Source organism: Mugil cephalus, chromosome 23 (genome assembly GCF_022458985.1).
Source record: "Mugil cephalus isolate CIBA_MC_2020 chromosome 23, CIBA_Mcephalus_1.1, whole genome shotgun sequence".
NCBI lineage: Eukaryota > Metazoa > Chordata > Actinopteri > Mugiliformes > Mugilidae > Mugil > Mugil cephalus.
The window spans coordinates 601,322-606,321 of NC_061792.1; the positions used below are offsets into that span (position 1 = coordinate 601,322).

The following is a 5,000-nucleotide window of genomic DNA, read 5'->3' on the forward strand; positions in this document are numbered from 1 at the left end:
TTTACAGACAATGCAAAATGATAAAACAAACCAAAACCAAAGGAGAGAAACTATATAAAAGTAAATATGTTAAAGGTACAAAAATAATTACATCTACTACTATTTATTACTAATACTGATACAGTTGGTAGAATAGTGGTAGTGGTGATTTTGGTTGCTCATGCCAAAATCTCACGACATATATTATCATATCAATAGTACCATCGGACGGCAGTGTTATAGATCTCACTATGTGACACTCAAGATTGAAAGGTGTTAATGAAAACTTTGATCGAGGAACCTAAATGAAAACACAACCAGAGTGAGAGAAAAGAAAATGATCACAGAAAACAGAAGAAATTTGGAAAATCTTTCCCACACTCTCTCTTCCTATCGCACTCCTCACAAAATTTACATAGAATGTGCCATAGAATGTTTTCCTTCATGATGTCATAGAATTCTGTACTTTGATGATTTCATCAAATCTTTTCCTTTGGCCATGATGGCATAGAATCTTTGCCTTTGATCTTACTGAAAGTTTGTTTTATACAAGCCTCTGTGGATCTGTACATTCTTTAGTGCTTCTCAGAGTTACAAATTGACTGCAAGCAAGACAAGGAACACACTTGAATAGAGCATGGTTCATTGATTTTCGTCCAAAGTTTTACAAAACATTTCCCGAATAACAAGCATCAATGGCAACCAACAAAACAGCAAAAGAGCTAAATATCTCAGTAGGGAGCACTCTGGGAAATTGCCTGAAAGTGCAATCTTTCCTCAGAGAGGGCGGCTTTGAATTTGTTACCAAATGCTGCAAAAACCAACGAGAAAGTCGGCGTCAAAGTCAACAAGAGCCGTCCGGCAATTTTCAGACAGGCAAAAGTTGAAATTGATATCCTGATATTGACATGCTGAAACAGCTGCGACGTCCGCATAGGTGATGATGATTGGCTAAGGTGCAGTAGGCCTTTCACGATAAGCCAATCTCAGGCAGTGTTCAGTTTAAACACAAATCACACCCAAACCCTGGTTGGACCGGGTCGCGTTGTTTTTCTCTCTGATTCATATCTACCTGTTACATTCTGACTCTACTTCCTGGCAGACTGTATCATTGTAGAAGCTTCAGCTCAAAAACAAAAATACATGCAATGATGATTTTGACCACTTATATATACTTAGTTTGTGACAGTTACCATTGCTTACGGCCATACCACCCTGAACACGCCTGATCTCATTTGATCTCGGAAGCTAAGTGCCTGGTTAGTACTTGGATGGGAGACCGTCTGGGAATACCAGGTAAGCTTTTCATTTTCATCAGGAGACATGGTAACATTTACATCATCAAAATACATGCAATGATCCTTTTGATCACTTATTTAAACTGCTTTAGTGACATTTGACGTTCCTTACGGCCATACCAACCTGAACAAGCAAGATCTCGTCTGATCTCGGAAGCTCAGCATGGTCGGGCCTGGTTAGTACTTGGATGGGAGACCGCCTGGGAATACCAGGTGCTGTAAGCTTTTCATTTTCATCAGGAGACATGGTAACATTTACATCATCAAAATACATGCAATGATTATTTTGACCACTTATATATACTGCGTTTGTGACATTTGCCTTGCATTACGGCCATACCACCGTGAACACGCCTGATCTCGTCTGATTCGGAAGCTAAGCAGTTGTAGGGCCTGGTAGTACTTGGATGGGAGACCGCCTGGGAATACCAGTGCTGTAAGCTTTTCATTCTCATCAGGAGACATGGTAACATTTACATCATCAAATACATGCAATGATCATTTTGATCCACTTATTTATACTGCTGTTTGTGACAGTTAGTACTCTTACGGCCATACCAACCTGAACAAGCTCGATCTCGTCTGATCTCGGAAGCTAACATGGTACGGGCCTGGTTAGTACTTGGATGGGAGACCCCTGGGAATACAGGTGCTGTAAGCTTTTCATTTTCATCAGGAGACATGGTAACATTTACATCATCAAAATACATGCAATGATATTTTGACCACTTATATATACTGCTTTGTGACATTTGCATTGCTTACGGCCATACCAACCTGAACATCCGGATTCGGAATAAGCGGGCCTGGTTAGTACTTGGATGGGAACACCTGGGAATACCAAGTGCTGTAAGCTTTTCATTTTCATCAGGAGGACATGGTAACATTTACATCATCAAAGATACATGCAATGATCATTTTGACCACTTATATATACTGGTTTGTGACAGTTAAGTGCTTACGCCATACCACCCTGAACACTCTGATCGTCTGATCTCGGAAGCTAAGTATTGTAGGGCCTGGTTAGTACTTGGATGGGAGACCGCCTGGGAATACCAGGTGCTGTAAGCTTTTCATTTCATCAGGAGACTTTGGTAACATTTACATCATCAAAATACATGCAATGATCATTTTGACCACTTATATATGCTGCTTTCGTGACGTTTGACATTGCTTACGGCCATACCAACCTGAAACCATCGGATCGGAGCTGGTTAGTCTGGTGATGGGGAAACCACCTGGGAATACCAGTTGCTGTAAGCTTTTCATTTTCATCAGGAGGCATGGTAACATTTACATCATCAAAATACATGCAATGATCATTTTGACCACTTATATATACTGCCTTTGTGACCGTTAAAGTTGCTTATGGCCATATCACCCTGAACATGCCTGACCTCGGAAGCTAAGCATGGTCGGGCCTGGTTAGTACTTGGATGGGAGACCGCCTGGGAATACCAGGTGCTGTAAGCTTTTCATTTTCATCAGGAGACATGGTAACATTTACATCATCAAAATACATGCAATGATGATTTTGACCACTTATATATACTGCTTTATGACATTACATTGCTTACGGCCATACCACCTGAACAAGCCTGATCTCATCTGATCTCGGAAGCTAAGCAGTGTAGGGCCTGGTTAGTACTTGGATGGAAGACCGCCTGGGAATACCAGGTGCTGTAAGCTTTCATTCTCATCAGGAGACATGGTAACATTTACATCATCAAAATACATGCAATGATGATTTTGACCACTTATATATACTGCGTTTGTGACATTACATTGCTTACGGCCATACCACCCTGAACACGTCCTGATCTCATCTGATCTCGGAAGCTAAGCGGTCGGGCCTGGTTAGTACTTGGATGGGAACCGCCTGGGAATACAGGTGCTGTAAGCTTTCATTCTCATCAGGAGACATGGTAACATTTACATCATCAAAATACATGCAATGATGATTTTGATCACTTATATATACTGCTTTAGTGACATTTGACCATTGCTTACGGCCATACCAACCTGAACAAGCCCGATCTCGTCTGATCTCGGAAGCTAAGCACTGGGGGCCTGGTTAGTACTTGGATGGGAGACCGCCTGGATACCAGGTGCTGTAAGCTTTTCATTTTCATCAGGAGACATGGTAACATTTACATCATCAAAATACATGCAATGATGATTTTGACCACTTTATATACTGCGTTTGTGACAGTTACATGCTTACGGCCATACCACCTGAACACGCCTGATTCATCTGATCTCGGAAGTTAGCAGTGTAGGGCCTGGTTAGTACTTGGATGGAGACCGCCTGGGAATACCAGGTGCTGTAAGCTTTCATTCTCATCAGGAGACATGGTAACATTTACATCATCAAAATACATGCAATGATCATTTTGACCACTTATATATACTGCTTTGTGACATTACATTGCTTACGGCCCATACCAACCTGAACACTCTGATCTCGTCTGCTCTCGGAAGCTAAGGGGGGCATGGTTAGTACTTGGATAGGAGACCGCCTGGGAATACCAGGTGCTGTAAGCTTTTCATTCTCATCAGGAGACATGGTAACATTTACATCATCAAAATTCATGCAATGATCATTTTGATCACTTATATATACTGCTTTAGTGACATTTGACATTGCTTACAGCCATACCAACCTGAACACGCCCGATCTCGTCTGATCTCGGAAGCTAAGCGCGGTCGGGCCTGGTTAGTACTTGGATGGGAGACCGCCTTGGAATACCAGGTGCTGTAAGCTTTTCATTTTCATCAGGAGACATGGTAACATTTACATCATCAAAATACATGCAATGATGATTTTGACCACTTATATATACTGCGTTTGTGACAGTTATCATTGCTTACGACCATACCACCCTGAACACGCCTGATCTCGTCTGATCTCGGAAGCTAAGCAGTGTAGGGCCTGGTTAGTACTTGGATGGGAGACAGCCTGGGAATACCAGGTGCTGTAAGCTTTTCATTCTCATCAGGAGACATGGTAACATTTACATCATCAAAATACATGCAATGATGATTTTGACCACTTATATATACTGCGTTTGTGACAGTTAACGTTGCTTACGGCCATACCACACTGAACACACCTGATCTCTTCTGATCTCGGAAGCGAAGCATGGTCGGGCCTGATTAGTACTTGGATGGGAGACCGCCTGGGAATACCAGGTGCTGTAAGCTTTTCATTCTCATCAGGAGACATGGTAACATTTACATCATCAAAATACATGCAATGATGTAAGTACTTGAGATCGGGCGTGTTCAGGTTGGTATGGCCGTAAGCAATGTCAAATGTCACTAAAGCAGTATATATAAGTCGTCAAAATGATCATTGCATGTATTTTGATGATGTAATGAAGGCAAAGATTCTATGCCATCATGATCAAAGGAAAACATTTCATGACATCATCATCAAAGGAAAACAATTGAGGACATCATCAAAGGAAGACATCCCATGACGTCATCGCCCTGTTTCATCCATCGTTTCTTTTGTATGTGCGTGAGCATGCCGGGAACTACGTACGGATGTAACGTTACTCCATGTGAGCGCATGTAGTCGCATGTGCTTCTGTAGGTGCGCGAAAACAATATACAAAAATTAGACCAACATGCTCCCATAACTGTGTGTAAAGGTTTGTTTAAGCCTCATCCACATTGTATAATCAATATGTTTGTGTCACGTGTAGTTTAATTATGTGC

The 5,000-nt window shown here is 41.7% G+C and overlaps 4 non-coding genes and 7 pseudogenes across 4 annotated transcripts; all 11 read left to right on the forward strand.

The window, feature by feature from the left end:
- Positions 1 to 1,383: 1,383 nt before the first annotated feature.
- On the forward strand, positions 1,384 to 1,502 carry LOC125002196 (annotated as a pseudogene).
- Positions 1,503 to 1,821: 319 nt separating this feature from the next.
- On the forward strand, positions 1,822 to 1,938 carry LOC125002240 (annotated as a pseudogene).
- A 295-nt stretch (positions 1,939 to 2,233) lies between these two features.
- On the forward strand, positions 2,234 to 2,348 carry LOC125002768 (annotated as a pseudogene).
- A 293-nt stretch (positions 2,349 to 2,641) lies between these two features.
- LOC125002177 lies at positions 2,642 to 2,750 on the forward strand (annotated as a pseudogene).
- Positions 2,751 to 2,848: 98 nt separating this feature from the next.
- On the forward strand, positions 2,849 to 2,966 carry LOC125001393. Its single transcript, XR_007111650.1, has one exon. It is a non-coding gene; the product is annotated as a 5S ribosomal RNA (ribosomal RNA).
- Positions 2,967 to 3,064: 98 nt separating this feature from the next.
- Positions 3,065 to 3,180, forward strand: LOC125002266 (annotated as a pseudogene).
- A 101-nt stretch (positions 3,181 to 3,281) lies between these two features.
- On the forward strand, positions 3,282 to 3,397 carry LOC125002511 (annotated as a pseudogene).
- A 98-nt stretch (positions 3,398 to 3,495) lies between these two features.
- LOC125002617 lies at positions 3,496 to 3,610 on the forward strand (annotated as a pseudogene).
- Positions 3,611 to 3,922: 312 nt separating this feature from the next.
- Positions 3,923 to 4,041, forward strand: LOC125002989. Its single transcript, XR_007111858.1, has one exon. It is a non-coding gene; the product is annotated as a 5S ribosomal RNA (ribosomal RNA).
- A 101-nt stretch (positions 4,042 to 4,142) lies between these two features.
- On the forward strand, positions 4,143 to 4,261 carry LOC125003240. The gene has a single exon (XR_007112102.1). It is a non-coding gene; the product is annotated as a 5S ribosomal RNA (ribosomal RNA).
- Positions 4,262 to 4,362: 101 nt separating this feature from the next.
- On the forward strand, positions 4,363 to 4,481 carry LOC125003025. The gene has a single exon (XR_007111894.1). It is a non-coding gene; the product is annotated as a 5S ribosomal RNA (ribosomal RNA).
- The last annotated feature ends 519 nt before the right edge of the window (positions 4,482 to 5,000 follow it).